The 23,577-nt window shown below is 39.9% G+C and overlaps 1 protein-coding gene across 1 annotated transcript in view; it reads right to left on the reverse strand.

The window, feature by feature from the left end:
• LOC117015265 (T-cell surface glycoprotein CD1b-1-like) overlaps nt 1-23,089 on the reverse strand; it is a 54,526-nt gene extending 31,437 nt beyond the window's left edge. The window contains exon 1 of the mRNA XM_033093819.1: nt 23,031-23,089. The gene's annotated coding sequence lies outside the window, so the exon portion shown is untranslated. The remainder of the gene's footprint in view (nt 1-23,030) is intronic.
• Between the last annotated feature and the right edge of the window lie 488 nt (nt 23,090-23,577).

The following is a 23,577-nucleotide window of genomic DNA, read 5'->3' on the forward strand; positions in this document are numbered from 1 at the left end:
ATATATTCACGATGGAATAGTATTCTGCCATAAGAAAAGATGAAATAGTGCCATTTGCGACAACATGGATGGATCTTGAGATTATTATGTTAAGCAAAATAGGTCACACAAAAAAAGCTGTAAACCATATGATTTCACTGATATGTGGAATATAAGTTGAAAGCAACAAAGAAACAAGACAAAGAAACAAAAACTCATAGACACAGACAATAGTTTAGTGGTTACCGGAGGGTAAGGGGTGAGGGCGTGGTAGATGAGAGTAAACGGGAGAAGAACTGACTTTGGGTGGTGAACACACAATGTGATATATAGATGATGTATTACAAAATTGTACACCTGAACGTTATGTAATTTTACTAACCAATGTCACCTCAATAAAATTTTAACAAAAAAAGAAGAAAGTTATAAAAAAGAACATATGGTAGATAGGAAGGATCCAGGCAAAAAGTTGTTCTGCTGGATTCTCCCTTCTGTCCCATTGTTTTGGGTTGTCTTAGAGGAATTTGTTTGTCAGGTGTTCCAGTCTTTCTTGGTTACCAGATGCTCATGCTTTTTGGGTGTCTCATTATGGCACCCTCAAATGTACGTTCATATAATACACTTCGGACATTTTCTCCTGTTAATTTTTCTCTGTTCATTTTGTTACTGTAGGCGGAGGGAGTATGTAGTATGTGTCCTTTATATTTGACTCGCACAGCGTCGTCCTCCTCTGCGTGTGCTCCAAAGGTGACTCTTGTGTTGTGTACACTGTCCCGTTCAAGAAGATCTTTAATTACTTTTTGCTTGTGAGTAGGTGGGGTTAACTCCTGGGCTGACCCGTTGTGACACTTGGCTCTGCCCCCCGCAGGGCGCTCTGCTGCGTGAGGGTTGACCACCCAAATGTGGTTTGGCCTCTATGGGTTCCAGTGCCTGCAGAGAAACCCCTCTGGGTGTGTGATCTGGAGGTCAAACCCGGCAGCACTCCGGTTTGGTCTGGAGTTGGCCCCTGGATATGCTGAATCCCGTGCCTCTCAAGCTGGGCCCCAGCAGGACAGTTTCAGCACAAAGCAAATCACCAAGCACAACAGCAACGACAACAGCAAAGAAAAAAATCAAATACATTCACATGCAAAAAACAGCCGATAACCCCCACTCGTCACAGGCAAAGATATCAAAGATATAAAGACAAAGCAAAACAACACAAAACAAAGCAAAACAAAAAGCAGCGACAGTCTCGGCCTGAGCCCACCAAGCAATGTCCAGGTTGTCCTCTGCTGTACCAAAGAGCCCCCTGCTTATTGTGCAGGCAGAGCCGGTCACCTGGTGCCCAGAGTGACTTTGGGACTGCAGACTTAAATGCGTGGGCCTGAGGGGTCTGGATGATAGTTTTTACAAAGTCAGTGCAGTTTCTGCCCTTGTCTGCACGTATGCACACTGAGAGTAGCCCCACCAGCCCCTTGTCCAGTACACCTGAGTCTCAGAGCACTTCTTCAGTTTGTGTGTGTATGGGTGCGGGCGGGAGATTTCCGATCTGCTGACCGTGCCTCACAAGCTGAGCCCCGGCAGGGCAGTTTCAGAACAAAGCAAATCACCAAGCACAACAGCAACGACAACAACAAAGAAAAAAAAATCAAATACATTCACATGCAAAACCACCTGATAACCCCTACTCGTCACAGGCAAAGATATCGAAGATATAAAGACAAAGCAAAACAAAACAAAACAAAGCAAAACAAGAAGCAGTGACAGTCCAGGCCTAAGTCCACCAAGCAATGTCCAGGTTGTCCTCTGCTGTACCAAAGAGCCCCCTGCTTATTGCGCAGGCAGCGCCGGTCACCTGGTGCCCAGAGAGACTTTGGGACTGCAGACTTAAATGCGTGGGCCCGAGGGGTCTGGATGATAGTTTTTACAAAATCAGTGCAGTTTCTGCCCTTGCCTGTACATATGCAAACTGAGAGTGGCACCACCGGCCCCGTGTCCAGAACTCCTGAGACCTTAGGCACTTCTTCAGTGTGTGTGTGTGAGTGCGGGCGGGAGATTTCTGATCTGCTGAAAACCCAGAACTGCGCCTGCCTCACTGCTGATCTCCGGGTGTGTCTCTGCAGCTGCACCCGCCACGCCCTAGGCAGGCCAGAAAGGGTGGGGGCTGGGGATGGAGGGGTCTTCACTCTCCCAACCCAGCCGCGCGTCGCCCTCTTCCTGCAGGCCAGAAAAGGTGGTGGTTGGGGGTGGAAGAGTCTCTTCTCTCCCAGCGCAGCCAAAATCACACACACACTTCCCAGTCTCCCTGGGCCAGGGCTGCCTGCCAGGCCTCCCAGAGTCTGAGCTTCACGGCTCCTCTGCAATCTGCCGCCACTCCTCAGTTCAGGGGCCGGCTCAAGTCTCTGAAAGGGCGGGTAGGACTGGAAGAGCGGGGCGGGGGAGGGGCCCAGGTGTGGAGGCTGTGTTCTTTGTCTGCCCTCGGGCGACTCCCTCCGCCCTCCCGGCGGGAGAGATCAGCCGTGGGACGCAGGGAAAGAGCCCACCTCCCAGTCTCTGCGCTCTCCGCTCCGCCTTGGGCTCCCGTGCTTGCCCGGCACAGCGGGTTCTGCCACTGCGGCTTCCAGTCCAAGTCTCTGGAAGGGCGGGGTAGGACTGGAAGAGCTGGGCGGGGGAGGGGCCCAGGTGTGGAGGCTGTGTTCTTTGTCTGCCTTCGGGCGACTCCCTCCGCCTAGCAAGAACTAAGAACTCTAGGGGATCTACCTAATATACAAAAATAAACACAGTCAGCCAGTAAGGGGAAACAAAGATACACGTCCCAAATAAAAAAACAGAAGAAGCCTCCACATCTGGAACCAAATGAAGCAGACGTAACCAACCTTTCAGAGACAGAGTTCAGAACACTGGTGATAAGAATGTTTAAGGAGCTTAGAGAAGACATAAAGAAGGATGTAGAAATCATAACGAACAACCAGTGAGAACTAAAGAACACAATTACCGTAATTAAGAACTCACTTGAAGGAATTACCAGCAGGCTAGATGAAGCAGAGGATCGAATCAGCGACTTAGAAGACAAGGTAGCAGAGATCACCCAAACGGAACAACAGAAAGAAAAAAAAATAAAAAACAATGAGGATGGCTTAAGAGACCTCTGGGATAACATCAAGCGCAACAACATGCGCATCATAGGAATACCAGAAGGTGAAGAGAGGAAGCAAGGGATTGAGAACATATTCGAAGTAATAATGTCTGAAAACTTCCCCAACCTGATGAAGGAAACCAACATACAAGCCCAGGAAGTGCAGAGAGTTCCAACCAAGATTAACCCAAACAGGTCCACACCAAGACACATTATAGTTAAAATGGCAAAGCTTAAAGACAAGGAGAGAATCCTAAAAGCAGCAAGAGAAAGACGGAGGGTTACATACAAGGGAACTCCCATAACACTATCAAATAATTTTTCTACAGAAACATTGAAGGCCAGGAGGGAGTGGCAGGAGATACTCAAAGTGATGGAAAACAAAGGCCGACAACCTAGATTGCTTTATCCAGCAAGGCTATCACTTAAAGTTGATGGAGAGATAAAGAGCTTTCCAGAAAAAAATAACCTAAAGGAATTTATTACAACCAAGCCAGCATTGCAAGAAATACTAAAAGGACTTCTGTAAATAGAAGAAAGATCAAAACAATCTAACTACAAATTTTAAAATGGCAATAACTATGTACCTATCAATAATCACTTTAAATGTAAATGGATTAAATGCTCCAATCAAGAGACATAGGGTGGCTGACTGGATAAGAAAGCAAGACCCTTGTATATGCTGTATACAAGAGACTCACCTCAGAACAAAAGACACACACAGGCTGAAAGTGAAGGGTTGGAGTAAGATATTTCATGCAAATGGAAACGAGAAAAAAGCTGGAGTTGCAATACTTATATCTGACAAAATAGACTTTAAAATGAAGAACATACTAAAAGATAAAGATGGACACTATATAATAATAAACGGATCGATCCGACAAGAGGACATAACCCTAGTAAACATCTATGCACCCAACATAGGAGCACCTAAGTATATAAAACAGGTACTGACTGACATAAAGACAGAGATCAACAGTAACACTATTATTGTAGGAGACTTCAACACACCTCTGACAACAAGGGACAGGTCTTCCAGACAGAAAATCAATATGGAAACAAAGCCTTAAATGATACATTGGACCACTTGGATTTAATCGATATTTTCAGAACATTTCACCCCAATGCTGCAAAATACACGTTTTTCTCAAACGCACATGGAACATTTTCCAAGATAGACCACATGTTAGGCCACAAAACAAGTCTTGATAAATTTAAGAAAATTGAAATCATACCAATTGTCTTCTCTGATCACAATGCTATGAAATTAGAAATGAACTACAGGAAAAAAACTAGAAGACACACCAATTCATGCAGGCTGAATAACTTTTTACTAAATAATGAATGGGTCAAGCAGGAGATCAAGGAAGAAGTCAAAAGATATCTCGAGAAAAACGAAAATGAAAACACGACGACCCAAAATCTATGGGATGCTGCAAAAGCAGTCCTAAGAGGGAAATTCATAGCTTTGCAGGCCTACCTAAAGAAACAAGAAACATCACTAATCAACAGTTTATCTTCACATTTAAGGGATTTGGAAAAAGAACAGCAAAATAAGCCCAAAGGGAGCACAAGGAAGGAGATAATAAAGATCAGAGCAGAAATAAATGAAATAGAAACCAGAAAAACAATACAAAAGATGAATGAATCCAAGAGTTGGTTCTTAGAGAAGATAAACAAAATCGACAAACCTTTAGCCAGACTCATTTAAAAAAAGAGAGAAAGGACCCAAATTAATAAAATCAGAAATGAAAGAGGGGAAGTGACAACGGACACTGCAGAAATACAAAAAGTTTTAAGAAGCTACTATGAGCAACTATATGCCAGCAAATTTGACAATTTGGAAGAAATGGACAATTTTCTAGAGGCGCACAACCTTCCAAGTCTAACTCAAGAAGAAACAGAAAACCTGAATACACTGATTACCACCACGGAAATTGAATCAATAATCAACAATCTCCCAACAAACAAAAGCCCTGGACTAGATGGCTTTACAGGTGAATTTTACAAAACGTTCAAAAAAGAATTATCACCTATTCTCCTCAAGCTCTTCCAAAAAATCCAGAAGGAGGGAAGACTCCCAAACACTTTTTATGAAGCCACTATCACCCTGATCCCAAAATCAGACAAAGACACCACAAAAAAAGAAAACTACAGGCCGATATCTCTAATGAACATAGATGCAAAAATCCTCAACAAAATACTAGCGAACAGAATTCAGCAATACATTAAAAAGATCATACACCATGATCAAGTGGGATTCATCCCTGATATGCAAGGGTGGTTCAACATCCGCAAATCAATTAATGTGATACACCACATTAACAAAATGAAAAATAAAAATCACAGGATCATATCAATAGATGCAGAAAAAGCATTTGATAAAATCCAACAGCCATTTATGATAAAAACCCTTAAGAAAGTGGGAATAGAGGGATCATATCTCAACATAATAAAGGCCATATATGACAAACCCACAGCTAACATCATACTCAATGGAGAAAAGCTAAAACCATTCCCCCTAAGATCAGGAACAAGGCTAGGTTGCCCACTAACTCCGCTTCTATTCAACATAGTGCTGGAAGTTCTAGCCACAGCAATCAGAAAAGAAAAAGAAATAAAAGGCATCCAAATTGGTAAGGAGGAATAAAATTATCATTATATGCAGATGATATGATGCTATATATAGAGAACCCTAAAGACTACACCAAGAAGCTATTAGAGCTGATAGATGAATTTAGTAAAGTAGCAGGATACAAAATTACTATTCAGAAATCAGTTGCATTTGTATATACCAATAATAAAACATCAGAATGAAATTAAAAAAACAATCCCATTTACAATCGTTCCAAAGACTATAAAATACCTGGGAATAAATTTAACCAAAGAAGTAAAAGATCTGTATTCAGAAAATTATGAGACACTGAAGAAAGGAATGAAGGAAGATATAAATAGATGGAAACACATATCATGTTCATGGATAGGAAGAATTAATATAGTTAAAATGTCCATACTGCCTAAGGCAATATACATATTCAACGCAATTCCTATCAAACTACCAACGTCGTTTTTCACAGAAATAGAACATATAATCCTAAAATTTATATGGGACCATAAAAGACCCCGAATAGCAAAGGCAATCTTGAGAAATAAGAACAAAGTGGGAGGTATAACAATACCTGACTTCAAATTATACTACAAGGCTGCAGTAATCAAAACAACATGGTACTGGCATAAAAACAGACACATAGATCAATGGAACAGAATAGAGAGTCCAGAAATAAATCCACGCCTATATGGCCATTTAATCTACGACAATGGAAGCAAGAATGTACGATGGAGTAAAGACAGTCTATTCAATAAATGGTGCTGGGAAACCTGGACAGACACATGCAAAAAAATGAAGCTGGACCACCTCCTTACACCATATACAAAAGTAAATTCAAAATGGCTTAAAGACTTAAATGTAAGATCTGAAACCATAAAATACCTAGAAGAAAACATAGGAAGAAACTTCTCAGACATTACCCAGAGTAAGATTTTTACTGATATATACCCTCGCGCGAGGGAAGTAAGAGAAAAAATAAACATGTGGGATTATATCAAACTAAAAAGTTTTTTCACAGCAAAGGAAACCATCAATAAAACAAAAAGGGATCCTACTGAATGGGAAAAGATATTTGCCAATGATATATCTGATAAGGGATTAATTTCACAAATCTATGAAAAACTCACTCAACTCCAAAAAAACAAACGACCCAATTAAAAAATGGGCAGAGGACTTAAAGAGACATTTTTCTAAAAAGGACATACAGATGGCAAACAGACATATGAAGAAATGCTCAACCTCACTAACCATCAGAGAAATGCAAATAAAAACCACAATGAGATACCACCTCACCCCAGTCAAAATGGCTATCATCAATAAATCAACAAACAACAAGTGCTGGCGCGGATGTGGAGAAAAGGGAACGCTTGTGCACTGTTGGTGGGATTGCAGATTGGTGCAGCCACTATGGAAAACAGTATGGAGGTATCTCAAAAATCTGAAAATGGAACTACCCTATGATCCAGTAATCCCACTCCTAGGTATCTATCCGGAGAAATCCAAAACTCCAATTCAAAAACCTTTATGCACTCCTATTTTTATTGCAGCACTATACACAATAGCCAAGACATGGAAACAACCAAAATGCCCATCGGTAGATGACTGGATTAAGAAACTGTGGTACATTTATACAATGGAGTATTACGCAGCCATAAAGAAGAAAGAAATCTTACCATTTGCAACAAGATGGGTGGACCTAGAGAACATTATGTTAAGTGAAATAAGTCAGACAGAGAAAGATAAGTACCATATGATCTCACTTATTTGCGGAATCTAAAGAAAAGAATAAGTGAATGAACTAACCAGAAACAGTGTTGGAGACAAAGAGGAAAAACTGAGGATTTCTAGATGGGCGGGGGGGGCGGGTGAAGGGATTGAAGGGCAGTCGGTGACCACAGGATGGCCATGGGGTTTGGAAATTAATCTGGGGAACGTAATTTAGTGGTTACCAGAGGGTAAAGGGATTGGGGGTGGGAGATGAGGGTAAGGGGGATCAAATATACGGTGATGGAAGGAGAACTGACTCTGGGTGGTGAACACACAATGTAATTTATAGATGATGTGATATAGAATTGCACACCTGAAATCTATGTAATTTTAATAACAATTGTCACCCCAATAAATTGAAATAAAATAATAAAAAATAAAAAACAATCAGGCTAATATGTATTCAAAAGTACAATTAATATATTTAATCTGATTTCAAGGATGTTATTTTCTAGGATGAGGCTAAAATAGATAGTGATTACAAGACTTATTAGATTTAAATAGAATATTAATTTAATAATAATGAAATTACTATGTGATGTAAAAAATGAGACAGTGATAATAAGGGGACTAAATGTAGAGAAAATGCTAAATTCTCCAATTTATTAAGGCCTTGCTAACTCCTACGTCTTTCTCCTTTTATACTATATTTTGGCCTTTAAATAAAGTTTCTCTGTTTTACTCTCCTCATATTTTGTCTAATCAGTGTTCCTTCCCTCTTTCTGAATAGCTATTCAGTAAGTAGTAATGTATTTCATTTGATTATGTATATTCCAAAAGTTTTAACTTTTTCCAGATGTTTTCTTGTTTTGAAAAATATTTAATTTTACTGGTTTTATAAAGAAATGATTTGATGTAATTCACCATTTTAATGGAATGTTATCATGTTTTAAAAAGTTCTCATATCGATGAACTAAATGAAAAACGTGTTCCCAAAGCATTCAAACTTTCAAAATCACAAAGCAGAAACAATGATGTTTTGTTCTAAAATCCCATTGGTAGATACTGGCAGAGCCTTTTATAATTTGGAATAATTAAATCATCTTGAAAATTCTTTATCAATCCAGATCTAAAGGAGATAAACAAAAATGTTGGCAAAATATTTTAAACTTTGCATTGTCTTAAAAATAACTGATTACACATATAATAACATAGGTAGTCCTCAACATTACAAATATATTGTCTTTTTAGAGTTCAATTTTAAGTTAATTATTTATAACTCAGGACATATACTTCAATGGGAATAACATTATTAAATTTGTTCAGTTCTCTCTTTAGTCCTTAAATGCCTACAAACTCTAATGTATCAAAATGAAAGACTAATTCCACTGGCCTGATTTCTGAATCGTAGGATGATAAGATTATGTAATAGCAAAAGGAAGAAACAGAAATTCTTGATTTTTCCGGAGAATAGTTAAATATTAAATAAAGTTACAGTATTATTTATTAAAAAAAATTCTTTTTTTTTAAATTAAAGTTTATTGGGGTGACAATTCTTAGTAAAGTTACATAAATTTCAGGTGTACAATTCTGTAATACATTATCTATATCTCACACTGTGTGTTCACCACCCAGAGTCAATTCTCTTTCCATCACCATATATTTGACCCCATTTACCCTCTTCTACAACCCTCCTCCCCACTTACCCTCTGGTAACCCCTAAACTGTTATCTATGTTTATGAGTTTTTGTTCCATCATTTGTTTGTCTTGTTCTTTTCTTTTCAGTTTTATATACACATATCAGTGAAATCATAATGTTCTCTACTTTTTCTGCCTGATTTATTTCACTAAAAATTCTTAATAATAAAAGCTTCGCCCTTACATGAGTTTGGCATTGAAAAAAATGCTATTTAAATTGGAATGTCGAATCCAAGAAATTAATACGAAAATAGTGGTTCCAGTAGGGGAAAGATGAATAGACTTAATACAGAGGATTTTTATGACACTAAAAATATTCTGTATGATATTATAATGATGGATATACTAGGCCAGAAAATTAAGTTTGCAAACTTGTTGCAACGATGTTGCTAACCTTTTTTTGATATCAAAGGGATTATTCATTATAAATTTGCACCAACTGGACAAACAGTTTACCAAGTTTACTACTTGGAAGTGCTAAAAAAGGTTGCATGAAAGTTAGACGACCTGAACGATTCACCAATGATTCATGGCTCTTGCATCATAACAATGCACCAGCTCACACCACACTGTCTGTGAGGGAGTTTTTAACAAGTAAACAAATAACTGTATTTGAATACCCTCCCTACTTACCTGATCTGGCCCCCAATGACTTCTTTCTTTACCCAAAGATAAAATAAATATTGAAAGAAAGACATTTTGATGACATTCAGGACATCAAGGGTAATATGACAACTCTGATGGCCATTCCAGAAAAAGAGTTCCAAAATTGCTTTGAAGAGTGGACTAGGCACTGGCGTCAGTGCATAGCTTCCCAATGGGAGTATTTCGAAGGTGACCATAGTGATACCGTGTTTCCCCGAAAATAAAACCTAGCCAGACAATCAGCTCTAATGCTTCCTTGACAAAGGTCAGTCTTTAAGTGAGCCTGCCTTTTTTTTTCCATCTAAGATAACATGCCTTTGGAATGTCAGAGTAATCCCTTTTTCTGGACCCCCAGTACACAACCCCCCACACCAGAGCAGGAAACAACAAAATTCATCATTGTTGTTGTCCTTGATTACCATCTCTATGTGCTGTAAAATGCTAGCTTAACTATCCTGTACCACTAATGTAAAAGAAGTATCTGTCTCTCCAATTTACTTTTTATCCAATCCCAGAGATTTCCTCGCTTTATTTTTTTCCATCCCTTTAATTGACTACCAATGGATTTCATGTAACCCTTTTTCTTTGATTCTAATGTATAAAATAAGTTGCAAAACGGCCATTTTCCAGAGCATTTTCTCAATCCATTGAGATTTTCCTTCCCAGCAATTGTCATCAATTTGGATCAAATAAAGTCAGACAGAAAAATTAGAGAACCATATGATTTCACTGATATGTGGTATATAAAACTGAAAATAACAAAAGAACAAGAAAAACAAATGAAAAACAAAACTCAGACACAGACAATAGTTTAGTGGATCAAATAAACTTTTTTTTTGTTTGTTTGCTTGTTTTTTTGTTTTTTGGTTTTTTTTACTTAGACGTTTAGCATTTATATCCCCTCACACTGTGGACCCCATGCCCCCATCCACTATCTCTCTGACATCGCACCGAGCCATCCTATTTCCACTATCTCCACTCCCAAAGCTGTACTCTGCCTATTGTAAATGTATACATACCTATATATACATATATATATAATATTATCGTTGACATTCATTATTGTTCAGCTTCAAGTGTACAGTGCAGTGATCAGGCATCTACATCTTCCCTGAGATGGTCTCCCAAATGGGACATGTGTCTATCGGATACCCTACAAAATCTTTACAACATTATTAATTACGTTCCCCAGATTAATTTTCAAAACCCCGTGGCCATCTTGTGGTTACTGATTGTTTTCTAATCCCCTCACCTTCCCCTTTACCCCCACACCCCCCACCCATCTAGCAACCCTCAGTTTTTCCTCTTTGTCTCCAAAACTGTTTCTGATTAGTTCATTCACTTATTCTTTTCTTTAGATTCCGCATATAAGTAAGATCATATGGTACTTATCTTTCTCTGTCTGACTTATCTCACTTAACATAATGTTCTCTAGGTCCATCCATGTTGTTGCAAATGGTAAGATTTCTATCTTCTTTATGGCTGTGTAGTACTCCATTGTATAAATGTACCACAGTTTCTTAATCCAGTCATCTACCGATGGGCATTTCAGTTGTTTCTATGCCTTGGCTATTATGTATAGTGCTGCAATAAACATAGGAGTGCATAAAGATTTTTGAATTGGAGTTTTGGATTTCTCCGGATAGATACCTAAGAGTGGAATTACTGGATCACAGAGTAGTTCCATTTTCAGATTTTTGAAATACCTCCATACTGTTTCCATAGTGGCTGCACCAATCTGCAATCCCACCAACAGTACACAAGCGTTCCCTTTTCTCCATATCCGCGCCAGCATTTGTTGTTTGTTGATTTATTGATGATAGCCATTTTGACTGGGGTGAGGTGGTATCTCATTGTGGTTTTTATTTGCATTTCTCTGATGGTTAGTGAGGTTGAGCATTTCTTCATATGTCTGTTTGCCATCTGTATGTCCTTTTTAGAAAAATGGCTCTTTAAGTCCTCTGCCCATTTTTTAATTGGGTCGTTTGTTTTTTTGGAGTTGAGTTGAGTGAGTTTTTCATAGATTTGTGAAATTAATCCCTTATCAGATATATCATTGGCAAATATCTTTTCCCATTCAGTAGGATCCCTTTTTGTTTTATTGATGGTTTCCTTTGCTGTGAAAAAACATTTAGTTTGATATAATCACACATGTTTATTTTTTCTCTTACTTCTCTTGCGCGAGGGGATATATCAGTAAAAATCTTACTCCGGGTAATGTCTGTGAAGTTTCTTCCTATATTTTCTTGTAGGTATTTTATGGTTTCAGATCTTACATTTAAGTCTTTAAGCCATTTTGAATTTATTTTTGTATATGGTGTAAGGAGGTGGTCCAGCTTCATTTTTTTGCATGTGTCTGTCCAGGTTTCCCAGTATCATTTATTGAATAGACTGTCTTTACCCTACCGTACATTCTTGCTTTTATTGTCGTAGATTAATATTAATATTGTCGTAGATTCAGGCCATATAGGCATGAATTTATTTCTGGAGTCTCTATTCTGTTCCATTGATCTATATGTCTGTTTTTATGCCAGTACCATGCTGTTTTGATTACTATAGCCTTGCAGTACAACTTGAAGTCAGGTATTGTTATACCTCCCACTTTGTTCTTATTTCTCAAGATTGCCTTTGCTATTCGGGGTCTTTTATGGTCCCATATAAATTTTAGGATTATATGTTCTATTTCTGTGAAAAACGTCGTTGGTAGTTTGATAGGAATTGCGTTGAATATGTATATTGCCTTAGGCAGTATGGACATTTTAACTATATTAATTCTTCCTATCCATGAACATGATATGTGTTTCCATCTATTTATATCTTCCTTCATTCCTTTCTTCAGTGTCTCATAATTTTCTGAATACAGATCTTTTACTTCTTTGGTTAAATTTATTCCCAGGTATTTTATAGTCTTTGGAACGATTGTAAATGGGATTGTTTTTTTAATTTCTCCTTCTGATGTTTTATTATTGGTATATACAAATGCAACTGATTTCTGAATATTAATTTTGTATCCTGCTACTTTACTAAATTCATCTATCAGCTCTAATAGCTTCTTGGTGGAGTCTTTAGGGTTCTCTATATATAGCATCATATCATCTGCATATAATGATAATTTTACTTCCTCCTTACCAATTTGGATGCCTTTATTTCTTTTTCTTGTCTGATTGCTGTGGCTAGAACTTCCAGCACTATGTTGAATAGAAGCGGAGATAGTGGGCAACCTTGCCTTGTTCCCGATCTTAGGGGGAATGGTTTTAGCTTTTCTCCATTGAGTATGATGTTAGCTGTGGGTTTGTCATATATGGCCTTTATTATGTTGAGATATGATCCCTCTATTCCCACTTTCTTAAAGGTTTTTATCATAAATGGCTGTTGGATTTTATCAAATGCTTTTTCTGCATCTATTGATATGATCCTGTGATTTTTATTTTTCATTTTGTTAATGTGGTGTATCATATTAATTGATTTGCGGATGTTGAACCACCCTTGCCTACCAGGGATGAATCCCACTTGATCATGGAGTACGATCTTTTTAATGTATTGCTGAATTCTGTTCGCTAGTATTTTGTTGAGGATTTTTGCATCTATATTCATTAGAGATATCGGCCTGTAGTTTTCTTTTTTTGTGGTGTCTTTGTCTGATTTTGGGATCAGGGTGCTAGTGGCCTCATAAAAAGTGTTTGGGAGTCTTCCCTCCTTCTGAATTTTTTGGAAGAGCTTAAGGAGAATAGGTGATAATTCTTTTTTGAACGTTTTGTAAAATTCACCTGTAAAGCCATCTAGTCCAGGGCTTTTGTTTGTTGGGAGATTGTTGATTATTGATTTAATTTCCGTGGTGGTAATCAGTGTATTCAGGTTTTGTGTTTCTTCTTGAGTTAGCCTTGGAAGGTTGTATGCCTCTAGAAAATTGTCCATTTCTTCCAGATTGTCAAATTTGCTGGCATATAGTTGCTCATAGTAACTTCTTAAGACGTTTTGTATTTCTGCGGTGTCTGTTGTCACTTCTCTTTCATTTCTGATTTTATTAATTTGGGTCCTCTCTTTTTTTTAATGAGTCTGGCTAAAGGTTTGTCGATTTTGTTTATCTTCTCTAAGAACCAACTCTTGGATTCATTCATCTTTTGTATTGTTTTTCTGGTTTCTATTTCATTTATTTCTGCTCTGATCTTTATTATCTCCTTCCTTGTGCTCCTTTTGGGCTTATTTTGCTGTTCTTTTTCCAGATCGCTTAAGTGTGAAGATAAACTGTTGATTAGTGATGTTTCTTGTGTCTTTAGGTAAGCCTGCAAAGCTATGAATTTTCCACTTAGTACTGCTTTTGCGGCATCACATAGATTTTTGGTCGTGGGTTTTTTATTTTCGTTTGTCTCGAGATATCTTTTGATTTCTTCCTTGATCTCCTGCTTGACCCATTCATTATTTAGTAATGTTATTCAGCCTCCATGAATTGGTGTGTCTTCCAGTTTTTTTCCTGTAGTTCATTTCTAATTTCATAGTATTGTGATCAGAGAAGACAATTGGTATGATTTCAATTTTCTTAAATTTGTCAAGACTTGTTTTGTGGCCTAACATATGGTCTATCATGCAAAATGTTCCATGTGCGCTTGAGAAAAACGTGTATTTTGCAGCATTGGGGTGAAATGTTCTGAAAATATCGATTAAATCCAAGTGGTCCAATGTATCATTTAAGGCTTTGTTTCCATATTGATTTTCTGTCTGGAAGACCTGTCCCTTGTTGTCAGAGGTGTGTTGAAGTCTCCTACAATAATAGTGTTACTGTTGATCTCTGTCTTTATGTCAGTCAGTACCTGTTTTATATACTTAGGTGCTCCTATGTTGGGTGCATAGATGTTTACTAGGGTTATGTCCTCTTGTCGGATCGATCCGTTTATTATTATATAGTGTCCATCTTTATCTTTTAGTATGTTCTTCATTTTAAAGTCTATTTTGTCAGATATAAGTATTGCAACTCCAGCTTTTTTCTCGTTTCCATTTGCATGAAATATCTTACTCCAACCCTTCACTTTCAGCCTGTGTGTGTCTTTTGTTCTGAGGTGAGTCTCTTGTATACAGCATATACAAGGGTCTTGCTTTCTTATCCAGTCAGCCACCCTATGTCTCTTGATTGGAGCATTTAATCCATTGACATTTAAAGTGATTATTGATAGGTACATAGTTATTGCCATTTTAAAATTTGTAGTTAGTTTGTTTTGATCTTTCTTCTATTTACAGAAGTCCTTTTAGTATTTCTTGCAATGCTGGCTTGGTGGTAATAAATTCCTTTAGCTTATTTTTTTCTGGAAAGCTCATTATCTCTCCATCAACTTTAAATGATAGCCTTGCTGGATAAAGCAATCTAGGTTGTCGGCCTTTGTTTTCCATCACTTTGAGTATCTCCTGCTACTCCCTCCTGGCCTTCAATGTTTCTGTAGAAAAATCATTTGATAGTCTTATGGGAGTTCCCTTATATGTAACCCTCTGTCTTTCTCTTGCTGCTTTTAGGATTCTCTCTTTGTCTTTAAGCTTTGCCATTTTAACTATAATGTGTCTTGGTGTGGACCTGTTTGGGTTTATCCTGGTTGGAACTCTCTGCACTTCCTGGGCTTGTATGTTGGTTTCCTTCATCAGGTTGGGGGAAGTTTTCGGACATTATTGCTTCAAATATGTTCTCAATCCCTTGCTTCCTCTCTTCACCTTCTGGTATTCCTATGATGCGCATGTTGTTGCGCTTGAGGTTATCCCAGAGGTCTCTTAAGCCATCCTCATTGTTTTTTATTCTTTTTTCTTTCTGTTGTTCCGTTTGGGTGATCTCTGCTACCTTGTCTTCTAAGTCGCTGATTCGATCCTCTGCTTCATCTAACCTGCTGGTAATTCCTTCAAGTGAGTTCTTAATTTCGGTAATTGTGTTCTTTAGTTCTAACTGGTTGTTCGTTATGATTTCTACATCCTTCTTTATGTCTTCTCTAAGCTCCTTAAACATTCTTATCACCAGTGTTCTGAACTCTGTCTCTGAAAGGTTGGTTACGTCTGCTTAGTTTGGTTCCAGTTGTGGAGGTTTCTTCTGTTCTTTTATTTGGGATGTGTATCTTTGTTTCTCCATTCTGGCTGACTCTCTGTGTTTGCTTTGATGTATTAGGTAGATCCCCTAGAGTTCTTAGTTCTTGCTAGGTTATCTTATGTAGTATGTGTCCTTTATATTTGACTTGTACTACTTCGTTCTTCTCCTCTGCGTGTGCTCCAAGGTGACTCTTGTGTTGTGTATATTGTCCTGTTCAAGAAGATCTTTAATTGCTTTTTGCTTGTGAGTAGGTGGGGTTAACTCCTCGGCTGACTCGTTGTGGGACTTGGCTCTGCCCACCCCAGGGCGTTCTGCTGCGTGAGGTTTGACCACTTAAATGTGGTTTGGCCTCTATGGGCTGTAGTCCCTGCAGGGAATTTCCTCTGGGTGTATGACTTGTAAGTCAAACCCGGTAATACTCTGGTTTGGTCTGGAGTTGGCCTCTGGATATGTTGAATCTTGTGCCTCTTAAGCTGGGCCCTGGTAGGGCAGTTTCAGAACAAAGGAAATCACCAAGCACAACAGCAACAACAACAACAAAGAAAAAAATCAAATTCATTCACATGTAAAACACACCCGATAACCCCAACTCAACACAGGCAAAGATATCAAAGATATAAAGATAAAGCAAAACAAAACAAAGAAAGCAAAACAAAAAGCAGCGCCAGTCTTGGCTTAAGCCCACCAAGCAATGTCCAGGTTGTCCTCTGCTGTACCAAAGAGCCCCCTGCTTATTGCGCAGGCAGAGCCGGTCACCTGGTGCCCAGAGTGACTTTGGGAGTGTAGATTTAAATGCGTGGGCCTGAGGGGTCTGGATGATAGTTTTTACAAATTCAGTGCAGTTTCTGCGTTTGCCTGCACATATGCACACTGAGAGTAGCCCCACCAGCCCCGTGTCCAGTACTCCTGAGTCTTAGTGCACTTCTTCAGTGTGTGTGTGTGTGTGTGGGGGGGTGCGGGCGGGAGATTGCTGAGCTGCTGAAAGCCCAAAGCCGCCTCTGCCTCACAGCTGATCCCTGGGAGTATCTCGGCAGTAGCACTTGCCCCGCCCTAGGCAGGCCAGAAAGGGTGGGGGCTGGGGATGGAGGGGTCTTCTCTCTCTCAGCGCAGCCGCGCGTCACACTCTTCCCGCAGGCCAGAAAAGGTGATGGCTGGGGGTGGAGGAGTCTCTTCTCCCCTAGCCCAGCCAAAATCAGACTCTTCCCGGCCTCTTCCCTGGGTCAGGGTTGCCTGTCAGGCTTCCCAGAGCCTGAGAACTAAGGCTCCTCTGTAATCTGACACTACTCCTCAGTTCAGGGGCCAGTTTAAGTCCCTGGAAGCGGGTTGGATTGGAAGAGTGGCGGGTAGGGGCCCAGGTATGGAGTCTGTGTTCTTTGGCCGCCCCAGGGCCCACCAGCCGCCCTCCCGGCGGGAGAAATCAGCCGTGGGACGCAGGGAAAGAGCCCACCTCCTGGTCTTTGTGCTCTCCGTTCTGTTCTGCTCTGGTTTCCCTGTGCGTGCCTGGAACTGCAGGTGACACCGTGGTTTTCACCGCCGCCGCCGCTGCTGCTGCTGCGGGCCGAGATGCCTCGTGGGCCGTGAGCTTTCACTCCGTTCCCTTCCTTCCTTCCCGTGCTCGCCCAATTAGTGCACCTTCAAATAATCCTTAGCTTCAAGTAATCCACGAGTCTCTTAGCTGTACTGTGTGATGAGCAAAGAGTTCTTTGATGTGTTATAGGTCCCGTTTGTAATAAGATCCGGAGGAGAACTCAGAAAGTGCGCCTCGCTGCCGCCATTCCTATCCAGGACCTCCTGGGTTTAGGTTTTTGATCCAATCTGCTACTTTTTTTATTGGTGAGTTCAGTCCATTTACATTTACGGATATTATTGACATATGAGGATTTCCTATCATTCTATCTTTGGTTTTCTGGTAGGAAGTTGTCTCCATTGTTTCTTTGCCTTTTTGTTGTTGTCTGTTATTTCAGTGTGGTGGCATTCTATGATTTTCCATTCTGTTTCTTCTTTTTTTATGTTGTATATTTCAGTTCTACGTTGTTTTTGTGTTGTTTTTTTACTTTTTTTTGAGTGTTTACCATTTAGTTTATGCAAAAGAAAGTTTTATATTTAGAGTATTCCATTTTCTTCAGCTTGCTTCCTTTCTCCATTCCCATTTGCAGGTTGACACCTTTACTCTCTCTCCTTTTATGTTTTTGTTGTGACAAATTATCCTTATTTCTGCTGTGAGTTGATTTCTGCATTGCAGTAGCAAGTTGTCTTTTTCCTCTTCTTTTAAAAAATGTGTTTTTCTTCTTTACCTTGTATGTTACTTCATAATACTACTCACGGTTTTGTATTCTTTTCCTTACTTATTTCAGATCTAATAGCTTCCTCCAGTATTTCTTGTAGCACAGGTAATTTTTAGAAAATTCTCTCAGCATCTGTATGTCTGGAGGTCTTTCTTCATCCTTCATATCTAAAGAATATCTTTGCTGAATATATTATTCTTGGCTCATTTTTTCTCTCTTTCAAGAGTTTAAATATTTGATTCCACTCCCTCCTGGCTTATAGAGTTTCTGCTGAAAAACATGATGATATTCTAATGGACTTTCCTTTGTAGGTTACCATCTTCTTTTCCCTGACTGCCTTGAGGATTCTTTCTTTGTTGCTAAGTTTTGAGAGCTTCAATGCAACGTGCCTTAAAGAAGGCTTATTGGGCTTGAGGTAATCAGGTGTTCTATTTTCTTCTTGGATTCAAGGATCCAGTTCTTTCCACAAGTTTCAGAAGTTCTCATTGATTATTTGTTTGAATATACTCTCTTTTCCCTTCTCCCTTTCTTCTCCTTCTGGTGTGCCCATTATTCTTATATTGATCTTTCTGATGGAGTCAGAAAGTTCTTGTAGAGTTCTTTCATTTTTTTTTTTTAACTCTCAAGTCACTCTCTTCTTCCATCTGTGCCATTTCCAGATTTCTGTCTTCTATGTCACTGATTCTTTCCTCCATCTGGTCAGCTGTATTACGTACGCTGGTTATTTCATTCTTCATTTGTTTTATTGAGTTCTTAATCTCCAGAAATTCTATTTGGTTCTTTTTTAAAATTTCAATCTCTTTGATAAAATGTTCATGTTGTTCTTTGATTGTGTTTCTGAGTTCATTAAACTGCCTTTCTGTGTTTTCTTGCATCGCGTTGAGTTTTTTCAAAACTGCCGTCTTGAATTCTCTGTCATTTAAGTCACATATTTCCATGTCTTTGAGTTCATTTTCTGGAGACTTTTCATTTCTTTCTGAGCTGCCATGTTATCTTCGTTATTAATGGCAATTAATGAATTGTTATTTTTCTTCCTAGGTATCTACAGGAGTGGGTTCTGCAATAGTTTGATAGGAAGAGGTCTTTCTTTTGCTTTCCAGTAGGTATTGGTGGAATGTTTTATTTTCTCCCCCACTGTAGCCTTTTATTCTCTCTCATGATTTAGCATTATATTTTCTCTTGCACTGTACCAACTTCACATGATTGGTGGGGTTACCTGGAAGGTGGGCTTCTCCTCTGTGGGTGGGTTGCCTGTGTCTCAGGGCACCAACTCCATGTGGTGATGTGGAGAACATCTGAAGTTTCCAAGCTCTTCCTGCATCAATTTCAGAACCTTGTGTTTCAGAAGCTCTGTTTATCCCTGCAGGAATCCACCCCGGTAGGTGGGGGCATTGGCGGGGTGGGTTCTGAGCAATGGCTCTGAGCAATGTTGGTGACTACCACCACAGTTGTCTTGCCCTTTTCACCAGAATTGCTGTGATTTCGTGGCTATGAGGCTGTAGTCTCAGAGCTGTAAGTATTCTGTTCTTTTGATCTGACACTGTTACCATTCTCCTTCCTACACTGGGAGGGTGGGGATGGGGCAAGCTCTAGGTTGGTGGGGAGGGGTTCACTCCTGGCTATGTCTTCCATCCTCTGCATGGCAGTGAGGGCTGAAACCACGGTTCTCACCCTTCTTTCCTTAATCTTTGCTCTGAGGTCTCTGCCATGAGAGTTGTGCTTAGCTGTATTGTATGCTGATCCCTCAGGTGGGACTGTGGGCCATAAGGGGAGAGAAAGCAGTCTGAATTTTTCCCTCTCCTGTGACTGTGGTAGCTCCAGAATTCATGGAGTTCCAAGCTCTGGTCTGCATCCTGCAGTCCATGGGCCTTGTCTCTGCACTTCCCGCTTTCCACCTCCCCCACTCACCCAGTTTGCCCACCTTTAAAAGTGCATCTCCCGTGCTGGGAGTCCTTTATGGAATTATAGCTGTTCAATTTGTTGTAAATTCCAGAGGAGATTTCTAAAGGCTCACCTCACACTGCCTTTTCTGTGATGTCCCTGAAGTCCAACCAATTCAAATTTTTATTTGTTTACATTTAGGTAATTTGTTTTTATATTATAAAGGAATTTTAGCATTTGTTTTTTAACATATGGTACAAGAAATTTTATGTAACAAATAATTACAAAACACAAGAACAGATACAAGGTACAAGAAATTTTTTGTACCAGTAACATATTTACAATATTTATGCATCATAGAAGGCTAAGAACTCTTTGTTGTTGCAAGGTCAACATAAGTTCAACAAAACCAATTATCATATTCCGGGGTATTATTTTGCATATGGATATCGTTGTTGATTTCTAGAGTTACACTTTTAACTCATAAGCAGAAATGAAAGAATTAAAAACATTTATATAGATGCAGAATTAGTACTACCTATGTATAATGTGCATCCTTATTTTTTCCTCACAAATTTGGGTAAAAAAAGTGCACAGGCAGCAGTAGCTAGCTGTGTTTACCCTTCAGGTTAGCTGCAAGATCTTGAAAGTCATTTAGAGTTAGAAAAAAAAAACTGATAAGACATACACTTTTGCCAAGTTACTGAATATAAAGTTGGTGCTTGATCCAAACCCATTCCAAACTTTGGTTTTTGTAGCCATCATGCTACTTCTAAACCAAGACAGGCCCACAAGGTGTTGTGCTTTCTGTTTTATGGTGGAAGGTGCAATCATTTATCTTTTACTTTACATGGACTATCCCAATACACTCTTGACCATTTAGCTTGTAAAATTTTACTGATATAGCAAGCCCTTGGATCTAAATGGTTTGTATTCCACCCCATGAAGCACACTGCCCTACCAACACCTTCAAAGTGTTAGTTTTTTCCTGCTCATCCAGTCTCATTAGCATGTTATCAATAAAGAGGACCCATACAGTGTCCTTCAGCACATTCTGATGGTCCTGATCTCAAGTTTGAAGAGTTTACATAGCTCTGGGGAAAGACTTGAGTTTATAACATCATAAAATCTTGCACATAAGGGGCCTTGTCCCATTTTTTTGAACTTTGACAAAACAATTCCAACTGAAAAACAGTAGAATAGTTCAAAGACCCACTAAGGGGCCATTTCTCTTTAAACACTAACACATACATAGGCCAAACTGCATTACAGTAAAACACCATTTTCTTTCTTGTCATTTGTTTATACTCTTAAGTTGACCAATCAACCAATATATGACCCAGAGGACTCTCAGATGGTATAGACACAGAGTCTCCCATTTGTAGCTTAAGAAACAAAGGAAAGGGAGGGTAAAACAAATCACAGACAAAAAAAATTACATATAGACAAAACAAAGTCAAATGTGAATACTCACAAGCAAATCCTCAACAGTGAGGAGTTGGGGGTCAGAACCTGATCTCTTACCAAAACTTGTACCACAAATTGTCACGTCCAGCATGACAAGAATTGTTGGGAGCAAAGAGGCTGGCACAAGGTTAAGAAAGACAGTAGACGGGAGTAGAGTGCAAGCGGGGTCAAGGGACTGCAGCCTCAAGGACTGAGCCCCGAATCAGGCCAACGCATGGCTTTTATTAGTTAGGTGTGGAAGTAAAAGAAGTAAAGCTTGTCAATCTCAAAATCTGTGAATCCTAATATTACAATAAAAAACTGATTTAAGCCAATCACCCTTGCCTGTAGGCAGCTGAACTGTAAGTCCCAGGATAAGTACTTCACCAAGGGATAAAACCTTTATGCATATGAATAGATGGAGAGCACATCACTGAGTCACTTCCCCTGCAAGTTGTGGGAAACAGAGGCAGAGGCTCTACTTAGCTGGGGGAAGGTGGAAGGCTGTGCCCATCTCTATCGACCCCACGAGTTCCCCAGATGGTCCCCACATGGCTGTGTCTGGCTTGGGTTGCCCTTCTCGTGGGGAGTGGTACCCGTCTTTGACTAGCCAGCCATCTTTCTGGGGCCAAACAGGGAGAGATAAGGTGTAAGCACAAAGGTGAAGCAAAGTCCCTGAAAGGATCCGTCTCACAGACTCTCTTTTCTTTAGGGGCAGGTACGAGGACACAGACGGGTAGGCTGCTGCATGGCAACAACAAATGGGTTGCAAAAGACCCCAAATGACATAAAAGCCCCAAATTGGTATTGCAAATAGGTCTCAAATGAAGCCCATACTTGCTAACCTGCAATTTCCAGAACTAGACAACAATTTTCTTTCTACCAGCTTAAGTGTTTATAGGTGAGGCAGGTTAGTTAGTATGTTGCTAGGTAAACGGGGGGGGGGGGGGGGGTTCCTGGTGGAATAACAAAAAACAGCCATATCCTGAAACTCCAGGTTCTGCAATATCTTTTTCACTCCAGGACAAACATATGAGAATGCGCCTTGAAGTTAATAAATTATCTCACATCCCTTTTGGCCAGACAAAGGAGCAGATCTGATAGGAATGGGTTATTTTGTTAATCCCCTCAGGATGGGCAAACAGGACAAAACTGATAAATGAATTCCATTAGAAGGCTCCAGCCCCCTTCCCCAAGCAGGCAAGGGAAGGTATAAAGGTAAAAATTTTTGCCTCAGTCACTGGGCACCTCCATTCGTGACACCCTCCCGCTCGGGAGCTCTGACCCTTTGTTTTCAATAAACTATCCTCTTTCTAAACTCTGCCTTTCCTGGGTCTGTGTTTCCATTCTTCAGTCTCACGAGACACGATCCCAGCCCACACCCAGAAACTGCCGGTAGATCTAACATCATTTACATCATAGGCAGCCAACACCAGGAAGGGGAGAGCTGGGGAAAATCCCTGAGAAAAAATAATTCTCAGCAGCTGCTCGGATGTCCTTGCAATCACCTCCCAAGTGGCAGCCTGCCACAAGCAGCTGTGGATCAGACCAGCTGCAGTGTTCCATTCCCGTTTCTTCCCTGGGAAGAGAAGGAGTGAACTCACCAGCTCCAGGTCAGGTCCAATCCTGTCCCTTCGTGGTTTCTGATGAGACAAGTAAAGAGTTAACAGGAGTGTGCTTGTAAGCTGGCAGGATGGGAAAGGCAAAGAGTTAACAGGAGCAAGCTTGTAAGTTTGCAGGAATGACCTTAAAAATTAACAGCTTTGCTCTGAATCCCCTGGCTAGTACTGCACCTGCAAGCTGACAAGCACCTTCTATTCATCACTTACATTCAGAACAGTTCCCGATCGCAATAGCAACCCCTCTGCAAGCTGATATCCATCATAGATGGAAATGGGTCAGTTCCCAGGAGAAGACAATTGTAATGATAACCCCCCTGAAAGTCCCCCTGACAAGTACCCTGCATCCTGCTTAGAAAAGTATAAAACTCGAGCTAAAGAGAAACCGGCTGCAGCTCTTTCTGTCAGACTGCCCTGGCAAAACTTCTTCTGTTGGTTCCAAACAGAACTCTTTCTCTCTCTGCCTGGCTCTCCCACTTTGTAGAGTCTCATGAATTCTTTTCGTAGTCTGCGAACAATCAGGGGTTAATTC

Source organism: Rhinolophus ferrumequinum, chromosome 22, assembly GCF_004115265.2.
Source record: "Rhinolophus ferrumequinum isolate MPI-CBG mRhiFer1 chromosome 22, mRhiFer1_v1.p, whole genome shotgun sequence".
NCBI lineage: Eukaryota > Metazoa > Chordata > Mammalia > Chiroptera > Rhinolophidae > Rhinolophus > Rhinolophus ferrumequinum.